This window comes from Macaca nemestrina, chromosome 17, assembly GCF_043159975.1.
Source record: "Macaca nemestrina isolate mMacNem1 chromosome 17, mMacNem.hap1, whole genome shotgun sequence".
NCBI lineage: Eukaryota > Metazoa > Chordata > Mammalia > Primates > Cercopithecidae > Macaca > Macaca nemestrina.
The window spans coordinates 7319126-7340351 of record NC_092141.1 but is presented as its reverse complement, the minus strand read 5'-3'; the positions used below and the strand labels follow the sequence as shown (position 1 = coordinate 7340351).

General features: G+C 45.8%; 1 long non-coding RNA gene across 1 annotated transcript; it reads left to right on the top strand.

The window, feature by feature from the left end:
- Positions 1–7237: 7237 nt before the first annotated feature.
- LOC105473116 (uncharacterized) lies at positions 7238–18995 on the top strand. The gene is made up of 4 exons (XR_011615352.1): positions 7238–7462; positions 13231–13385; positions 14709–14748; positions 18698–18995. It is a non-coding gene; the product is annotated as an uncharacterized lncRNA (long non-coding RNA).
- Positions 18996–21226: the final 2231 nt, after the last annotated feature.

The window sequence follows — 21226 nt, the reverse complement described above, 5'->3', positions numbered from 1 at the left end:
AGTCTTGCTCTGCTGCCCAGGTTGGAGTGCAGTGGTGTGATCTCAGCTCACTGCAACTTCTGCCTCCCAGGTTCAAGCAATTCTTGTGCCTCAGACTTCCGAGTAGCTGGGATTACAGGGGCACACCATCATGCCCGGCCAATTATCATTATTATTATTTTTTGAGATGAAGTCTCACACTGTCACCCGGGTTGATGTGCAGTGGTGCAATCTCCACTTGCTGCAACCTTTGCCTCCTGGGTTCAAGCTATTCTCCTGCCTCAGCCTCCCAAGTAGCTAGGATTACAGGCGCCCACCACCACGCCTGGCTAATTTTTTGTATTTTTAATAGAGACAGGGTTTCACTATGTTGGCCAGGCTGGTCTATTGCAGGATCTGGCCAGCAACCCACAATGCAACGGAACTCCTTCATTGTTCCCAAATGGATTGGCAGGTCGAGACACACACAAAATAGTGAAAGCTGGGTCCAGGGAGTCACTGCCTTCTGGTCCTGTGATGCTGCAAATGCACTGGATATACCAGTATTTGTTATTAAGTTTAGTGAGGGCAGGGGTAGGTTAGTGAGGGATTTAGGGTCGTTTGATTATGAGGTGAGATGGTCACATGGGGATGAAGTAATTCTTTAACATAACATCTGTATGTAGAAGTACAGTGTACAGAGAAAACAACTTACAATATAGTGTGTGCGTCAGCAATTTCTAACAGAGCCTTAAAACAGAAACACAGTCTATCCCTAACCTATGATGAGCAAGATATTAATCAGCAGTAACAGATGCAGCAAAAGCTGGTTGCAAACAATCAATAGAAACAGGACCTGAAGCTAGACAACCGGTTAGACCAAAAATTCTCAGGAGTATGCCTTAATGCTAGAGACCTAGAAGAGCTGTGGCAAGATAAGGGCGTTTATAACCCTATCTTATGAATATGAACAGGCGCCCCTCATGCGTCCATTTATAGGCTCTACACAAGGGTCGCATTCCATTCCCAGAGCTATGAACATCTGCTTTTCTGGGATAGGAATCTTGGTGATGTGAAACCTCCCTGACTGCACATCCATTCATAGATCTCTGCAGGGGGAAGCACATCACGTGCTGTTGGCTCATTCTGGCAGCCCAATCTGGCATTGTCTTTACACAATTCTGCATGCAATTTTGTATTTACAGTAATCAGGAGCATTTCATCTTTATTCTGTAGCAATAGTTTCAGGGAGTCTCCCTACACTGGTCTTGAACTCCTGACCTTGTGATCCACCCGCCTCGGCCTCCCAAAGTGCTGGGATTACAGGCGTGAGCCACTGTGCCCAGCCAATTTTTGTGTTTTTAGTAGAGATGGGGTTTTGCCATGTTGGCCAAGCTGGTCTCAAACTCCTGGCCTCAAGTGATCCGCCTGCTTGGATCCACCTTCAAGTGTTGGGATTACAGGCACGAGCCACCACGCCCGGCCTAAAATTATTTTATCAGATATTAGCCTATCAAATCAAATGCAGCATTAAAAAAGAGAACATGGCCAGGCGTGGTGGCTCACACCTGTAATCCCAGCACTTTGGGAGGCTGAGGCAGGCAGATCATGAGGTCAGGAGATGGAGACCATCCTGGCTAACACGGTGAAACCAACTCTCTACTAAAAATACAAAAAAAAAAAATTAATTGAGCACGGTGGTGGGCACCTGTAATCCCAGCTACTTGGGAGGCTGAGGCAGGAGAATTGTGTGACCCCGGCGGTGGAGCTTGCAGTGAGCCAAGATCGTGCCACTGCTCTCCAGCCTGGGCGACAGAGCCAGACTCATTTCAAAAAACAAACAAACAAACAAAAATAAAAAAATAAAAAAGATAACATGTTCAAGTAGTATATATGCCAATAATTCAAAGATGGTTTAACATAAGAAAAATCTGTTAATGTTAATATAGTAGATTTAGAGAGTACAGAAAAACAGATTAAAGGTGTACAAAAGAAAACAATTACACAATGCAGAAAAAACACTCAGCAAAAGTTCAGCTCTGATTTATGACGAAATCTTTCTGGACTCTAGCTGTTTCCACCTTGTTGCTCCATCGTTTCAACCCATGGCTTCCATCACGTGTTTCAAGATGTTTGCCCCTCCTGTCATGACACATTCCGTGGAGTGCAATGGCAAAATCTCAGCTCACTGTAACCTCTACCTCCCAGGTTCAAGCAGTTCTCATGCCTCAGCCTCCTAAGTAGCTGGGATTACAGTCGTGCGCCACTATGCCCAGCAAATTTTTTGTATTTTTTTTTGTAGAGACGGGGTTTTACCATGTTGGCCAGACTGTTCTCGAACTCCTGGCCTCAGGTGATCTTCCCATCTCAGCCTCCCGAAGTGTTGGGATTACAGGTGTGAGCCACTGCACCTGGCCAGCTTTTTTTTTTTTTTTTTTTTTTTTGGCGACAGGGTCTGGCTCTGTCACCCAGGTTGGAGTGCAGTGGCATGATCTTGACTCACTGCAGCTTCTGTCTTCCAGGCTCAAGTGATCCTCTTGCCTCAGCCTCCCAAGTAGCTGGGATTAGAGGTACAAGTCACCATACCCTGCTAATTTTTGTATTCTTTGTAGAGACAGAGTTTCACCATGTTTCTCTTGCTGGTCTTGAACTCCTGTGCTCAAGTGATCTACCCGCCTTTGCCTCCAAAGTGCTGGGTTACAGGCATGAGCCACGGATCCTGGCCTGTAAATAGAGTTTTATTGGAACACAGCCATGCTTGTTTGTTTATATGGCATTTATGACTGCTTTTGTGCAGCAACAGCAGAATTGAGTAGTTATGATAAAGACTGTATGACTTGGTAAGCCTAAAATATTTGCTATCTGGCCCTTTATAGGAGATGTTTCTGGACCCCTGGTGTAGCAAGAAGGAGATAATTGATATTAGGGGTAATTAGAAGCCTCCGTTATACTGCTGTTATTGCTGTTCAGAATCATCCTGGGCATGCTAGCCAAACTGTGCAAGACAGAAAAAGACATTAAAAGTTGCAAGAATTGGAAAGGAAGAGATAAAACAATATGCTCATCCATACAGAAAATCAGCACCATCAACAAACAAAAAATTCAACCTAATGAGAGGCTTCGGCACGTGTATTAACCTGCTGTCACCACAATAACACATGAAGAACATACAAGAAAAAACTTAAATTATTCCCAAATTGGCTGGGCGCGGTGGCTCAAGCCTGTAATCCCAGCACTTTGGGAGGCCGAGGCAGGCGGATCACAAGGTCAGGAGATCGAGACCACAGTGAAACCCCGTCTCTACTAAAAATACAAAAAATTAGCTGGGCGCGGTGGCGGGCGCCTGTAGTCCTAGCTACTCAGGAGGCTGAGGCAGGAGAATGGCGTGAACCCAGGAGGCGGAGCTTGCAGTGAGCCAAGATCGCGCCACTGCACTCCAGCCTGGGCAACAGCGTGAGACTCCGTCTCAAAAAAAAAAAAAAAAAAAAAAAAAAATTATTTCCAAATTAACATATACATTCAATACAATAAAAATAAAATTTTCAATAGATTTTTTTTTTTTTTTGAGATAGGGTCTTCTTCTGTCACCCAGGCTGGAGTGCAATGGCAGAATCTCAGCTCACTTTAACCTCTGCCTCCCAGGTTCAAGCAATTCCCCTGTCTCAGTCTCTCGAGTAGCTGCGGGTACAGGTGCCACCACGCCCGGCTAATTTTTGTATTTTTAGTAGAGATGAGGTTTCATCATGTTGGCCAGACTGGTCTTGAACTCCTGACCTCAGGTGATCCACCTGCCTCAAGCTCCCAAAGTGCTGGGATTATAGGAGTGAGCCACTGCGCCCGGCCTCAACTGGGTTTTTAAAAACAATGCAACAACTTTAAAAAAAGTATATGTGGCAAGATAAAAGTCAAAATGGGGAAGAAAGGAGAAATTGGAGGAAGGGGGAACTAGCCTTATTAGACATTAAAATAGATTACAAAGCCATAGTAATAAAAATAGCACAGTAACAATACAAGAACAGACAGATAAACCAATGTTATAGAATAAAGAGCTTAGAGACAGAACTGTGCATACATGGAAACTTAATATACAATAAAGGTAACATCTCGAATTGGTAGAAGAAAGACATTATTGGGAAAACTGGCTCTCTATGAAGATAAGTAACACTGGATTCATACCTAACGTCACAGACAAAGGTGGATGCTGGATAGATTGAAGACCTAAACATATAATGTAAAATTACAGAACTAGTAGGAACAAAGAAAGAAAGAAAAATCTATACTACCAGTATAGAAGGGCTTCTTCTTCTTCTTCTTTTTTTTTTTTTTGAGATGGAGTCTTGCTCTGTCTTCAGGCTGGAGTGCAGTGGCGCGATCTCGGCTCACTGCAACCTTCGCCTCCCGGGTTCAAGCGATTCCCTTTCTTAGCCTATCAAGTGGCTGGGAATACAGGTGTGAGCCACCATGCCAGGCTAATTTTTTTGTATTTTAATAGAGACAGGGTTTCGCCATGTTGGCCAGGCTGGTCTCCTTCTCCTGACCTCATGATCCACCCACCCTGGCCTCCCAAAGTGCTGGGATTACAGGTGTGAGCCATCGCGCCCGGCTGAAGAGCTTGTTAAATAAGGCCTCCAAGGCACGTTCCAAAAAGCCAAAAAAAATTTGTGAAATTGCATGAAAATTATAAATTTCAGTTCAACAGCAGTGTATCAGGTAGGCTCCCAGCAAGCAACAGATGGCACACCCAAAAATGGGTAAGCGCAAGATTTCATAATATAGGGACTAGCTGCAAAGGTGTGAACAGGCTTAGGGAAGCCACGAGAAATGGTGCAAGAACCCAGGCATCCCAGAGTGGGGAGCTGTTACCACCTCCAGGACCGCAGGGAGAGGACCTCCCAACAGCAGCTGTGATACTCAGTTGCAGGGGTCAGCTAGCCCACAGCCACTCTGCAGGGAGGGGCCAGGGAGTTAATATCCTCACTTCCCTCTCTTCCTGGAGGGCTGGAAGCCAGATGGCAAGGGAGCAATTTGATGCAGTCATACCGCTCAGCCTCCCAGGCCACAGAACAACCTGGAGAAGGATAGAGAGTGGATCTGGAAGGACAAATGGAAGACATTCAACACAGAAGGAGCCTGAGACGAAGAAGTCCACAGGAACCCTACTGGAAAAGTAGCACCAGGTATAAACAAGCAGTTCACAGGTGAGGAAGCCTGGGGTTCTAATGCATATATGAAGACACGCTTACAATCGCTAGTGACTAACCAGAGAAATCAAACACGCGCGAGCCATCTCTTTACACCCATCCAATTGACAAACATTAGGAGGAAGTCAAGTGCTGTCAAGGTTGTGGGAGAAGCTGCTGATGGGAGGACACATTGGAATAGACGTTCTGCAAGATATTTAGTGGAATTAAGAGTGCATATTTTCAGGCTGGGTGTGGTGGCTCACGCCTGTAATCCCAGCACTTTGGGAGGCCGAGGCGGGCGGATCACGAGGTCAGGAGTTCGAGACCAGCCTGACCAACATGGTGAAATCCTGTCTCTACTAAAAATACCAAAATTAGCTGAGTGTGGTGGTGGGCACCTGTAATCCCAGTTATTCAGGAGGCTGAGGCAGTAGAATCGCTTGAACCCGGGAGGCGGAGGTTGCAGTGAGCTGAGATTGTGCCACTGCACTCCAGCCTAGGCAACAGAGGGAGACTCTGTCTCAAAAGAAAAAAAAAAAAAATGCATATTATTGGCCAGGCACAGTGGCTCATGCCTGTAATCCCAGCACTTTGGGAGGCCGAGGTGGGTGGATCACTTCAGGTCAAGAGTTCGAGACCAGCCTGGTCAACACAGTGAAACCCCGTCTCTACTAAAAATACAAAAAAAAAAAAAAATTAGCTGAACTTGGTGGTGGGCACCTATAATCCCTGCCACTTGGGAGGCTGAGGCAGGAGAATTGCTTGAACTCAGGAGGCAGAGGTTGCAGTGAGCTAAGATTGCGCCATTGCACTCCGGGATGATCCCTGAAAATCTTCCAAATATATACACCAGTGAGATTCTCTGACAGGTCCATTATGGCATTATGGGACACTGTGAAAATATTCACTGCAGTGCTGTTTGGGTAACAAGGAGCTGGAGGCAACCTGGGAGCCTACTGAGAGCAGAATGTGGGAAACATGTCTGATGGGCTACTATCTAGCATTTAGGACGGTGACTAGGGCTGGGCCCGGTGGCTCTCACCTCTAATCCCAGCACTTTGGGAGGCCGAGGCGGGTGGATCACCTGAGGTCGGGAGTTCGAGACCAGCCTGACCAACATGGGGAAACCCTGTCTCTACTAAAAATACAAAAAGTCAGCTGGGTGTGGTGGCAGGAGCCTATAGTCCCAGCTACTTGGGAGGCCGAGGCAGAGTACTCCAGGATGGGTGACAGATTGAGTGAGACTCCGTCTCAAAAAAAAAAAAAACAACAAACAAACCAGTGACTAGATATACACACAATAACATTAATAGACCTAATACCAGCATTAAATGAGAAGTAGAAAACAGAATGCAGTCTAGAACATTGATTAAAGTCAAAAGCCTATGTACATAACTCCACTTCATAATTTTCCAGGATCCAGCTATTTTCAAGGACATACATCAAACCTATTCAAATGGATTTTTTTTTTTTTTCGAGACAGAGTTTTACTCTTATCGCCTAGGCTGGAGTGCAATGGCGTGATCTTGGCTCACTGCAACCTCTGCCTCCTGGGTTCAAGTGATTCTCCTGCCTCAGGCTCCTGAGTAGCTGGGTTTATAGACACCCGCCACCACGCCCGGCTAATTTTGTATTTTTAGTAGGGATGAGGTTTTGCCATGATGTCCAGGCTGGTCTCGAACTCCTGGCCTCAGGTGATCCTCCCACCTTGGCCTCCTAATGTGCTGAGATTACAGGCATGAGTCACTGTGCCCAGCCTCAAGTGGGTTCTTAAGGAAGGGAGGGGAATTCGAGGGTGCAACGAGGATGAAGAGGAAACATGAAAATGAGGAAAGGCCTTGAGCATACGGATGCCGAGAGCGCACCTGGAACTGAGGATGGGAGCAAGTCATACCTCACCTCTGCCCAGCAGGAGCAACCCATAGGTGTATCTCAACCCCCCACGCCTGCCATCACCCTTAATGGAGAGAGATGATAAACATTTCCACTAAACACAGGATGAAGAGAAGGAACACATTGTCACAGTAGTTCTGAAGGTCGATCCTGAGAAGAAAATCAAGATAAAAAGATCAGGAAGGAGGAGGTCAGGTTTTGTACATTTGCAGACACTGTGTACTTACTATTGTGATGCAGTAGGGATGCCACAGTAACGCCTGGGCAATGTTGTCACAGAACCTTGAACAGAATCTGATTAGCACTACCTACCAGCTTATTGGAAATGCAGTGGGAGGGGAACAGCCGCACAGGCATGCATGCCGTCAGATCCAGAAGGCGGAAGCTTTTACAGCCAACTTATGCTTTCTTCAACAACAAAAAAAATGGTAAGAAAAAAAAAAGAGGGGCCAGGTGCAGTGGCTCACGCCTGTAATTCTAGTACTTTGGGAGGCTGAGGCAGGCAGATCACTTGAGCTTAGGAGTTCGAGACCAGCCCGGGCAACAACCCTGTCTCTGCAAGAAATACAAAAATTAGTTGGGCGTGGTGGCGTGTGCCTGTAGTCCCAGCTACTCTGGAGGCTGAGGTGGGAGGATCACCTGAGCCAAGAAATGTCAAGGCTGCAGTGAACCATGATTGCACCACTGCACTCGAGCCTAAGCAACAGAGTGAGACCCTGTCACAAAAAAAAAGAAAAAAGAAAAAAAGAAAAAAGCAATAGACTCAGATGAAATATTTGCAATATTTATAACAATTAATTAATATCCAGACTATAAAGAACCCATACACAATTACAAGAAAAAAACATCAACAACCCATCAGAGAAATGGGCAAAGAATATTATAGTAAACATTCATCATTTGTATTTTAGACAGCCCCTTATAATATGCATACTTCAGGGGGCGCCAGTAGCCACAGATTCATATTCTTCATCTCTCCCCACCCCCTGGTGTATGGGAGGGGGGTGGCATGTGCCATGGGTATCATCCACCTGGCATTCTCTCCCAGAACATTGAGTCTTGAGTGTATGGTGCAAATTTATAGAAATACTTGGGAGGTCACGTGTAAGATCTTTTTTTTTTTTTTTTTTTTTGAGATGGAGTCTCGCTCTGTCGCCCAGGCTGGAGTGCAGTGGCGCGATCTCGGCTCACTGCAACCTCTGCCTCCCGGGTTCACTCCATTCTCCTGCCTCAGCCTCCTGAGTAGCTGGGATTACAGGTGCCCACCACTACGCCTGGCTAATTTTTTTGTATTTTTAGTAGAGACGGGGTTTCACCATGTTGGCCAGGCTGGTCTCAAACTCCTGACCTCAGACGATCCGTCCGCCTCGGCCTCCCAAAGTGCTGGAATTACAGGCGCGAACCACCGGGCCCAGCCCGAATCTCCTTTATTGCTTCAAGTTACCTGTGCTTGGGGTATAAAGGGAGGAGTCTGAATTTGGGGTGAGGCAGGTAGGGGGACACTGCAGTACTGTGAAGAAGTTACAAGCTTCTCAGAGGTATTACAGAGAGGGTCCACACCCAAGGCTGAAGAATGCAGGGTTACAGCAGGACCTGTGTGTGTGTGTGTGTGTGTGTGTGTGTGTGTGTGTCTACTCCAGGCCAGACTGGTCCTAGCTCTGCTCAACAGCTGTGTAGAGTGGGTGTGATAGTTCTTGGCAGTGGGGAAACCAACTGGTTCGAGTGATTCTCCTATAAAACTCAACTGCCTCACTATGAGCCAGAATCCCATAGGAGGTCTGCCTGAGTTCGGGTGTCTCCCAAAAGCAGAGCCTGAGAGAAGGACTTGAGGGAGATAGTTTTCTTGGGAGCTGATCCCAGAAAGCAGGAGTGAAAAAGAGGAGGGAGTGAGGTGGGGAAGGAGGCAAGCCCAATAGAGGTGCATTATCAAGGCTGCTGCACTTTTTGGGTGATGGGGCTCACCAGCATCTCCAAGCATACAGAATGGTTGATCTGAAGGAGGGGTGGCTGGAGGATTTACCCACCAGCTTCCATTCCCCATGGGCATGAACTCCCCAGCAGGTCTGGGCTGTACTCGTGTTGGCTGAGCAAGCTTCTGTTGGTGCTAGAGAAAGCAGTGGGGCAGGCAGTGGGGCAGAAAGTGTGGCTCATGGTTGAGGGGGGTTGTTTTCAGCGCAAGAACCTGGTTGAGTTCTCATGGAACTGTCTACTTCTGTTGTGGCTAAAATCAGCAGGTCAAGGGGGTGCAACATGGGACACCACAGGTGCCTACTACAAGACCCCACACTCAATCTCCAGTAAGAATCTGGGAATGCACAATAGCAACCAAACCACAAAACACTCAAGAATGAACTGAAGGAATGTGCAAGATGTGGATGAGAACAACCGTAAAACTCTAATGAAGGCCATAAAAATACTTCACACAGTCAACTGATTCTTGACTATGGTGTCTCCATATTGCTATGATGTCAAGTTTCCCTAGATTGAGCTATAACTTCAAGGTTATGCAGATGAAAATTCTTGGGCAATGTCTTTTTGGAATCGGACAAAATGAGCCTAAATTCATCTAGAAGACTAAACATGTAAGCGTAGCCAGCAGAAAAAACGTAAACGAACAATAATAAGGGGACTTGTCCTATCAGATATTAAAATAATCACAGGTTGAAGGGGGGCCTGCCCCTCCACACCTGTGGGTATTTCTCGCAAGGTGGAGACGAGAGGCGGAGAAAAGAAATGAGATACAGAGACAAAGTGTAGAGGAAGAAAAGTGGTCCCAGGGGACCAGTGCTCAGCAAGTGAAGACCTGCACCAGCGCTGGTCTCTGAGTTCCCTCAGTCATTATTTATTTATTTATTTTTTATTTGTTTATTTTTGAGACAGAGTCTCGCTCTGTCACCCAGGCTGGAGTGCAGTGGTGCAATCTCGGCTCACTGCAAGCTCCGCCTCCCAGGTTCACGCCATTCTCCTGCCTCAACCTCCCGAGTAGCTGGGACTACAGGCGCCCGCCACCATGCCTGGCTAATTTTTTGTATTTTTAGTAGAGATGGGGTTTCACCATGTTAGCCAGGGTGGTCTCGATCTCCTGACCTCATGATCCGCCCACCTCGGCCTCCCAAATTGCTAGGATTACACGCATGAGCCACCGCACCCGGCCTCCCTCGGTATTTACTGATCACTATCTCTGCTATCTCTGCGAAGGGAATGCAATGTGACTATAGGGTGATGGTAGGGAAAGAGTCAGCAGGAAAACATGTGAACAAAAGACTCTCTGTCATAAATAAGTTTAAGGAAAGGTGCTGTGCCTGAATGTGCATGCACGTAGGCTACCTTTATGTTTAACTTTACATAAACATCTCAGCGCAGTAAAGAGTAACAGAGCAGTACTGCCGCCACGATGTCTCGCCTCCAGCCATAAGGCGGTTTTCTCCTCTCTCAGAATAGAATGTATGCTCGGTTTTACACCGAGTCATTCCATTCCCAGGGACGTGCAGGAGACAGATGCTTTCCTCTTATCTCAACCCCAGAGAGGCCTTCCTCTTTCACTAATCCTCCTCAGCACAGACCCTTTATGGGTGTCAGACTGGGGACCTGTAAGGTCTTTCCTTTCCCATGAGGCCCTATCTCAGGTTGTCTCCGTGGGGGGAAACCTGGACAATACCCAGGCTTTCTTGGGCAGGGGTCCCTGCGGCCTTCTGCAGTGCACCGTGTCTCTGGTTAATCGAGAACGGAGAATGGCGATGACTTTCACAAAGCATACTGCCTGCAAACACATTTTTAACAAAGCACATCCTGCACAGCCCTAAATCCCTTAAATCTTGAGTCAATACAGCACATGTTTTTGTGAGCACAGGGTTGAGACGAGAGTTACAGATTAACAGCATCTCGAAGCAGAACAATTTTTCTTAGTACAGATCAAAATGGAGTTTCTTATGCCTTCCTTTTTCTACATAGACACAGTAACAATCTGATCTCTCTTTCTTTTCCCCACAATAGATCTACATAATTAAAACACACTTGGCACAGGCATAGGGATGGGCAGAGGAGTCAATGACATGGAATGTACCTCAGAAACGGATCCAGGGAATTAGTTGAGGCTGTCTTGGCTGTAAGTGACAGAAATTCAGTGAGAACTAGCTTAAGTAAAGAAGGAAGTCATACGAAAAAGACACATGGCCTGGGCGCGGTGGCTCACGCCTGTAATCCCAGCAATTTGGGAGGCTGAGGCGGGTGGATCACCTGAGGTCGGGAGTTCAAGACCGGCCTGGCCAACATGGAGAAACCCCGTCTCTACTAAAAATACAAAATTGGCCAGGCATGGTGGCGCATGCCTGTAATCCCAGCTACTTGGGAGGCTGAGACAGGAGAATTGCTTGAACCCAGGAGGTGGAGGTTGCAGTGGGCTGAGATCGCACCGTTGCACTCTAGCCTGGGCAAAAGAGTGAAACTCTATCTCCAAAAAAAAAAAAAAAGAAAAAAAAGAAAAGAAAAAAGAAAAAGACACACGCATGCATATGTTTATTGTGGGCTGATTCACATTTGCAAAGATACGGAACCAACTTACATGCCCATCAACCAATAAGTAGATAAAGCAAATGTGGTGTTCGGGCGCGGTGGCTCACGCCTCTAATCCCAGCGCTTTCTTTGGAGGCTGAGGTGGGTGGATCACTCGAGGTCAGGAGTTCAAGACCAGCCTGGCCAACATGGCGAAACCTCCTCTCTACTAAAAATACAAAAATTTGCTGGGTGTGGTAGTATGCACCTATAGTTCCAGCTACTTGGGAGACTGAAGCAGGAGGATCACTTGAACTTGGGAGGCGGACATTGCAGTGAGCTGAGATCGCAGCACTACACTCCAGCCTGGGCGACAGAACAAGACTCTGTCTCAAAAAAAAAAAAAAAAAAAAGAAAGAAGGAAAGAAATGTGGTATATATATATACACCATGGAATACTACCCAGCCATAAAAAGGAACAACATAATGTATTTTGCAGCAACTTGGATGGCGCTGGAGGCCATTATTCTAAGAGAAGTAACTCAGCAATGGAAAACCAAACACCGTATGTTCTCACTCGTAAGTGGGAGCTGAGCTATGAATATGCAAAGGCATACACAGTGATATGATGGACTTTGGAGACTCAGAAGGGCTGAGTGGGGTGGTGGATAAAAGCGGGGGTGTGGAATTAAAAACTACATATTGGGTACAATGTACACTATCCAGGTGACAGGTGCACTGAAATCTCAGACTTCAACACTATTCAATTCATCCATGGAACCAAAAGCCACTTGTACCCCAAAAGCTATTGAAATAAAATAGTTAAAAAAAGAAGGGAGTTTATCAGAAAGACAGCAGAACATCTCAGGAGTCTCTGGGTGGGGTTGCAACTGGGCCTTGTGTCAAAATGGGGATGGGTGCTTTTTCAGGGACCTGGGAAGTTCTCTCTGTGTGTGACCTCTACCTCTTTCAGAGGTTCAGAGGCTCTGCCTCACTTTTTCCTCTTATAGTGAACTGGCTTCTCTGCTCTTCAGTTCAATTTTTTTTTTTTTTTTTTTGGTGAGACTGAGTCTCAATCACCAGGCTGGAGTGCAGTGCTGTGATCTCGGCTCCCTGCAACCTCTGCCTCCTGGGTTCAAGCGATTCTCCTGCCTCAGCTTCCTGAGTAGCTGGGACTACAGGCGTGCACCACCATGCCTGGCTACTTTTTGTATTTTTAGTAGAGACTGGATTTCGCCATGTTGGCCAGGATGGTCTCCATCTCTTGACCTTGTGATCCGCCCACCTCGGCCTCCCAAAGTGCTGGGTGTGAACCACCACGCCCGGTCTCAGTTCAAATCTTTACAACACTCCTGAATTTTTTTTTTTGCTTTTTAATTTTTTCATCCAACCCAAAATGTCAAATTCTTTAGTTTTATAGCTTGTGGATTTTCCCTACTCCCCCCACCTCTTTTTTAAAATTAAAGTGTTAGATTTATTTTAATACACCTGAATTGAGTGTGGAAAGGTGAAACAAATACACAAGAACATAGATGCAGTATTTCAAAGAGGAAGTCTTTTCAAAAATGATGCTGTAGAAGAGATAAAAAATGTAATAATGGGAAATAGTTTAATCAAGAAGTTCTTATGACATTTGATTTTAAACCATATGTAAATACAGCAGTCTCTGAAGAATTTGGCAAAGATTTTTTTTTTCTATTTTCAGTCTTTTAAAGTAGATACAGATTTGCTTAGGATAAAGCTGACTTTCAGAGCACACAAAAGTTGAGCACAAAGTATAGGATTAAATTCAGAAATGCAGAGTGATGAAGAGGAGAAGATATGGAGTAGGTGCCTTCAACAGAAAACTGACCATCTAAGGTGATTACCTAATAGTCTCTCCTCTCTCTCTCTCTTTCTCTTTCTCTCTCTTTCTGTCTGTTCCCCCCAAAGTAGTGGGGAAGACACTGATTGGCTCTGTTGGATCAGCTGACTAATACTGGCATGATTAATTGCAGCCAAAGGTCATGCCATGGCTGCTGTGGTGACCGCATGCGAAGGAGGGGAGAGTTCACAGAAACGTGGAGACGGTGTTGGGGGTGGGATGTCGGGGAGGGAAAGCCAAACAGTAGCCGTCTCCTACATGCAAGTGCATATAGGAATCCAGTAGCTCACCAAAGAGGAGTTTCAACTCAGAGGAGAAAAGATGAGTAAATGGTGGGGCGTGGGACATTGCTATCCAATCCATTGATCCCAACACGTTTTTTTTTAACATTTGATGACGATAATAATGTATTTCTTATGTGTGATCTTTCTCAGTTCTGAATGCCTGGGATAATACTTCTCAAAAATTCTTTTTTTTTTTTTTGAGATGGAGTCTCGCTCTGTCGCCCAGGCTGGAGTGCAGTGGCACCATCACGGGTCACTGCAACCTCCGCCTCCCAGGTTCAAGTGATTCTTCCGCTTCAGCCTCCCGAGTAGCTGGGACTATAGGCGCCTGCCACCACGCCTGGGTAATTTTTGTGTTTGCAGTAGAGATGGGGTTTCACCATATTGGGCTGGCTGGTCTTGAACTCCTGACCTCGTGATCCACCCACCTCGGTCTCCCAAAGTGCTGGGATTACAGGCGTGAGCCACTGTACCCAGCCAAAAATTCTGGCTAAAGGGTTATACTTCATACTAACTGAATAAAGAAATGGTAGAATCAGTACAACGAGCTATGGCTCCTTTTCTATGAAATAAGAACTCAAGAACTTCTTCCCTTCCCACCTAAAGTTGCTTGCTTTTCCATAAATAAACCCTTTGAAACAGCCACTGAATGCATAACCTGTATGGTGGAAAACATTCTGTGGACAATATCTTAATGCTTTGCTAAAATGAACCGTTCCATGATATATTTCTACCAGTTGGTTCCCCAAAGCCCTTCCCACTAAATACAATGCCTTCAGCGCAACAGATACTTTTAACATAAATTCATTCTATATTCAGATTTTTCAATTATAGTGCTTATGCTGTCATTTTTGTCAGGATAATAATAACAGGTATAAATAGCTCTCTTTCTGTAATCTAAAACCAACTGTAAAAGAAAGTAGACACTAAGATACCAAAAATATTTCATACTTAAAGCCAAATGCGTTTAGTTCTTTTCCATGCAGCACGTCATAACAAAGTATCTATGCACTTACTGTTTCTTTTCCAAAGCAGCAGTTTGGGCCAACCTTTGAGGATCTACTTGTCCCCCATGGTGAGTCATCTTACAATGTTTTTTATTTTTTTTTTCCTTTGGAGACAGAGTCTCGCTCGGTTACCCAGGCTAGAGTGCAGTGGCACAATCTCAGCTCACTGCAACCTCCATGATAGGGTTTGGCCGTATCTCAACCCAAATCTCATGTTGAATTGTAGCTCCCATAATCCCCACATGTGGTAGGAGGAACCCAGTGGGAAGTAATTGAAACATGGGGGCAGGTCTTTCCTGTGCTGTTCTCGTGATGGTGAATAAATCTCAGGAGATCTGATGGTTTTATAAATGCCGAGTTCCCCCACACAAACCCTCTTGCCTGCCGCCATATAAGACGTATCTTAGCTCCTTCTTTGCCTTCTGCCATGATTGTGAGGCTTCCCCAGCCATGTGAAACTGTGAGTCCATTAAACCTCTTTTTCTTTATAGGTTAGTTTCAGGTATGTCTTTATTAGCAGTGTGAGAACAGACTAATACAGTAAATTGGTACTGGTAGAGTGGGGTGCTGCTGTAAAGATAGCTGATAATGTGGAAGCAACTTTGGAACTGGGTAACAGGCAGAGGTTGGAACAGTTTGGAGGGCTCAGAAGAAGATAGGAAAATGTGGGAAAGTTTGGAACTTCCTAGAGACTTACTGAGTATCTTTGACCAAAATGTTGATAGTTATATGGACAATAAAGTCCAGGCTGATGTGGTCTCAGATGGAGATGAGGAGCTTGTTGGGAACTGGAGCAAAAGTGACTCTTACTGTGCCTTAGCAAAGAGACTGACAGTTTTTGTCCCTGCCCTAGAGATATGTGGAACTTTGAACTTAAGAGAGATGATTCGGGGCATCTGGTGGAAGAAGTTTCTAAGCAGCAAAGCATTCAAGAGGAAGTATTGCATAGAAGTTTGGAAAATTTGCAGCCTGATGATGCAATAGAATAGAAAATCCCAGCTGGGCATGGTGGCTCACACCTGTAATCCCAGCACTTTGGGAGGGAGAGGAGGACGGATCACCTGAGGTCAGGAGTTTGAGACCAGCCTGACCAACATGGAGAAACCCTATCTCTGCTAAAAATACAAAATTAGTCAGGCGTGATGTCACATGCCTATAATCCCTGCTACTCAGATGACTGAGGCAGGAGAATCGCTTGAACCCAGGAGGTGGAGGTTGCAGTGAGCCAAGATGGTGCCATTGCACTTCAGCATGGGCAAAAAGAGTGAAACTCCGTCTCAAAAAAAAAAAAAAAAAAAAAAGAATAGAAAAACCCATTTTCTGGGGAGATATTCAAGCCTGCTTCAGAAATTTGCATAAGTAACAAGGAGTCAAATGTTAATCAACAAGACAATGGGGAAAATATCTCCAGGGCATGTCAGAGACCTCTGCGGGAGCTCCTCCCGTCATAGGCACAGAGGCCTAGGAGGAAAAAATGGTTTCCTCGGCCAGGCCCAGGGTCCCCCTGTTGTGTGCAGCCTAGGGACTTGGTGTCCTGTGTCCCAGCCACTCCAGCCATGGCTAAAAGGGTTCAAGGTGCAGCTCAGGCTGTGGCTTCAGAGGGTGCAAATCCCAAGACTTGGGAGCTTCCACATGGTGTTGAGTCTGCTGGTGGCACAAAAGTCGAGAACTGATGTTTGGGAACCTCCGCCTAGATTTCAGAGGATGTATGGAAATACCTGGATGTCCAGGCAGAGGTCTGCTGCAGGGGCAGAGCCCTCATGGAGAATCTCTGCTAGTGCAGTGTGGAAGGGAGAAGTGAGGTTAGAGCCCCCACACAGAGCCCCCACTGGGGCACTGCCTAATGGCAGTGAGAAGAGGGCCACCATCCTCCATATCCCAGAATGGTAGATCCACCAACAGCTTGCACTATGAGCCTGGAAAAGCTGCAGACACTCAACACCAGCCCATGAAAGCAGCCAGGAGGGGAACTGTACCCTGCAAAGCCACAGGGGCAGAGCCATCCAAGGCCATAGGGACCAACCTCTTGCATCAGTGTGCTCTGGATGTGAGACATGGAGCCAATGGAGATCATTTTAGAGCTTTAAGATTTGACTGCCCCACTGGATTTCAGACTTGCATGGGGCCTGTAGCTCCTTCATTTTGGCCAATTTCTCCCATTTGGAACAGGTATATTTACCCAATGTCTGTACCCCCATTGTGTCTGGAAATAACTAACTTGCTTTTGATTTTACAAGCTCATAGATGGAAGGAACTTCGGACTGTGGACTTTTGAGTTAATGCTGAAATGAGTTAAGACTTTGGGGGACTGTTGGGAAGGCATGATTGGTTTTGAATTGTGAGGACACGAGATTTGGGAGGAGCCAGGGACAGAATGATATGGTTTGGCTGTGTCTTCACACATATCTCATCTTGAATTGTAGCTTTCATAATCCCCATGTGTTGTGGGAGGGACCAGGTGGGAGGTAATTGAATCATGGGGACAGGTCTTTCCTGTACTGTTCTTGTGAGAATGAATAAGTCTCATGAGATCTGGTGGTTTTATAAATGGGAGTTCCCCTGCACAAGCTCTCTTGGCTGCCGCCATGTAAGACAAATATTTACTCTTTCTCTGCCTTCTGCCATGATTGTGAGGCTTCCCCAGACATGTGAAACGGTGAGTTTGTTAAACTTTTTTTTTTTTTTAATAAGTTATCTAGTCTCAGGTATGTCTTTAATAGCAGTATGAGAAGAGACTAATACACTCCACCTCCTGAATTCAAAGGGTTCTCATTCTTCAGCCTTCCAAGTAGCTGGGATTACAGGCATGTGCCACTATGCTCGGCTAATTTTTTGAATTTTATTTTAATTTTTTAGTAGAGGTTGGGTTTCTCCATGTTGGCCAGGCTGGTCTTGAACTCCTGGCTTCAAGTGATCTGCCCATCTTAGCCTCCCAAAGTGTTGAGATAATGGGCATGAGCCACTGCACCCAGCTGCAATGTGTTCTGATAAGTGTCTTATATAGGGGGATAAGAAATGTTCTGGCTAACCTACAAAGTCACCAGGTGAGGAGTGTTGTCAGGGAGGGGCAAAACATTCCAGCTCTGCCCTCCTCATCACGTTCATGTTAGGACCTCATCAGTTAACTTGGACCAACAGATCCCTACAGAAAACCATTCAGGTTTGCCACTGCAGGAGGAAGGCACAGGAGAAGAGGAGGAGGAGAGATTCAGTATCCGATGATGCAGTATAGAGGCTGCTGGTTAGAAAAGTCAACTGACACAATGTGACGAGAGATAGAAAAGGAGAACTCAAAACAAAAACAAAAACCCAAACAGACCAGGCAGAATGGAAGTGAAGGAGTTCTCTTTAGGACACCATGCCAAGCAGAAAGCTTCCCAAATCCTCCAGTCACTGGAACATTCTTCCTCACAGATGATCCCACCTCCGGTTTTGCTTTGCCATCAACAGGTACCTGGTTGTTCTTAGGGCTTTTCAGCAGTTCCTTGGCTGTCTTCACATCCTTCTCTACTTGCTTCCAGTCAACTTTGCTGTACCCAGTATGGTTTGCAAACTGAAATAGAGAGAAAACAAAAACAAAAACAAAACAAAACAAAACACCTACCTTCTCCAGCTGTTGCAGCCAACGTCCCAACCTCCTGGAATATGGTACCTGTGCTCTATCCGGGGATACCTCTGATGGACAGTGTGGTGGCCATGCTAGGCATTTGGCACAGATTCCTGCCTAAATATGGCTGCTTTGTAGCAAATTCTGCAAGGTCTAGAGACTCTGAACTTTCCCTAGAGTTTCCTTGACTGGACAGAGCCATTCTGTTGGGCTTATCTCTTGAGGACACTGTGGGGGCTCTGCATTATCTTTTCCCACTGTCCTTCTGGAATCAGCCCAAATTTTCCATGGAACTGATGTTTACAGTTTTGTTTTGTTTTGTATTGTTGTCTTAAGAAATACAGAAATTGACCTTCCTGGTCTTAAAGCTCAAGAAACTTACATTTGTCTTCTCTGAATTTCTTTCTCAGGAAACTGATCATCAGGTCTCCCAGATAGTGTGTGTGTGGGGCTGGCTGAAACTTTCCAGATCACCGCATCCGGACAATGAGATGCTGGACCTCTCATCTGACCGCTGCTGCCTGCTGACCAACTCTTTTTCCTTACCTCTCCCTAACTCCTGTTTCCCTGCACGTAGTTATATTTCTTCCCTGCTATATAAACTCCTAACTTTCATGGTTGGAGAGACGGATTTGAGACTTGTTTCCTGGCTGACATCACTCACAATAAAAGCCTTTCTTTTCTGGTAATACTTGTTGTCTCAGTGATTGGCTTTCTGTTCAGTGAGCGGGTGGACCTAGACTGAACCCCTGGCATTCAGCAAGACTGCCTGCCCTTGTCCTGTCCTTACTGCCCTTGAAGTCTTCAGTGCAGCATTATAATCACTCCTTTCATATCCTGAACTCTCTTGCTCCTCTTTCCTTCTGTCTTTCTTGACAGGTAAAATGCTGGTTAAATGCTTCCTCTCTCTTAGTTTGTTCCTGAGTGGCTGAGTGTGGCTATATAACAACAATAACAACAAAACCACCACCATATGATGGCCTGTCTGACTTTTTTTTCTTCATAAGACACAGTATTTATTATAACCAGGCAAGGGGCAGGAGGATAGTTCTATTTTTAAATAAGGCTGTTTTGTAATCATTTCAAAGGACAAATAGCTTAGTTTTCTCCACTTACACAGTTAATATAAATATGAAGCTATTTTCTTTTTCTTTTCTTTTCTTTTTTTAAGTGGAAAAAAAGCGGTGCCGTCTCAGCTTACTGCAACCTCTGCCTCAAGGGTTCAAGTGATTCTCATGCCTCAGCCTCCCAAGTAGCTGGAATTATAGGCATGCACCACCACTTCCAGCTAACTTTTTTTTGTATTTTTAGTAGCGATGGGGTCTTGCCATGTTGCTCAGGCTGATTTGAAACTCCTGAGCTCTGGCAATCCACCCGCTTTGGCCCCTCAAAGCGCTAGGATTACAGGTGTGATCCATTGTGCCCAGCCTGAAGCTACTTTCTTAATAGTTACTTTCGTACCAAACATTAAATAAAAGGCATATTCATATCAATTTTATATTTTTAAATGTAGGTACTATACCAGTTCTGAAACAGTGATTCACGGCCTCTGTGTTATTTCTTATTTTTACTTGTTTTTGAGACAGAGTCTTTCTCTGTCACCAAGTTGGAGTGAAGTGGCACGATCTCAGCTCACTGCAATCTCCACCTCCTGGGTTCAAGTGATTCTCCTGCCTCAGCCTCCCGAGCAGCTGGGACTACAGGCATAAGCCACCACGCCCAGCTAATTTTTGTATTTTTAGTAGAGACAGGGTTTCACCATGTTGGCCAGGATGGTCTTGATCTCTTGACCTTGTGATCCACCTGGCTCCCAAAGTGCTGGGATTACAGGCGCAAGCCACCGTGCCCAGCCCCTTTGTGTGTGTGTGTGTGTGTGTGTGCATATATATATATATACTTTTTTTAAAATTGTTTTTTTTTTTTTGGAGACAGAGTCTGGCTCTGTCACAAGGCTAGAGTGCAGTGGCATAATCGCGGCTCACTGCAACCTCTGCCTCCCGGGTTCAAGTGATTCTCCTGCCTCAGGCTCCCAAGTAGCTGGGACTACAGGCAGGTGCCACCATGCCCAGCTAATTTTTTTTTTTTTGAGACGGAGTCTTACTCTGTCGCCCAGGCTGGAGTGCAGTGGCTGGATCTCAGCTCACTGCAAGCTCCGCCTCCTGGGTTTACGCCATTCTCCTGCCTCAGCCTCCCGCGTAGCTGGGACTACAGGCACCCGCCACCTTGCCTGGCTAGTTTTTTGTATTTTTAGTAGACATGGGGTTTCACCATGTTAGCCAGGATGGTCTCAATCTCCTGACCTCGTGATCCTCCCATCTCAGCCTCTCAAAGTGCTAGGATTACAGGCTTGAGCCACCGTGCCCAGCCAATTTTTGTATTTTTGGTAGAGATGAGGTTTCACTGTGTTGGCTAGGATGATCTCAATCTCTTGACCTCATGATTCGCCTGTCTCCCAAAGTGCTGGGATTATGGGCGTGAGCCACCGCGCCTGGCCATGTGTGTTATTTTTGAACAACCATTATTTCACCTTTCCAGTAAGTGCTAAAGGGTGTACTTTTGTTTTGTTTTGAGACAGGGTCTCGCTCTGTCACCCAGACTGGAGTGCAGTGGTGCCATCTTGGCTCACTGCAGCCTTCAGCTCCTGGGTTCAAGTGATCCTCCCACTCCAGCCTCCCGAGTAGCTGGGACCACAGGTGCATGCCACCATATGCAGCTACTTTTTTTTTTTTTTTTTGGTAGAGATGGGGTCTCACTACAGTCTACAGGTTGCTCTGAAACTCCTGGGCTCAAGCAGTCTTCCCACCTCAGCCTCCCAAAGTGCTAGGATTACAGGCATAAGCCACCATGCTTGGCTATTTTTTTTCATTGAAGTAAATTGAAATTCATTTCTAAAAATTTCCTAATATTCTGGGAGGTCAAAACTAAGGCTCACTGTTCTT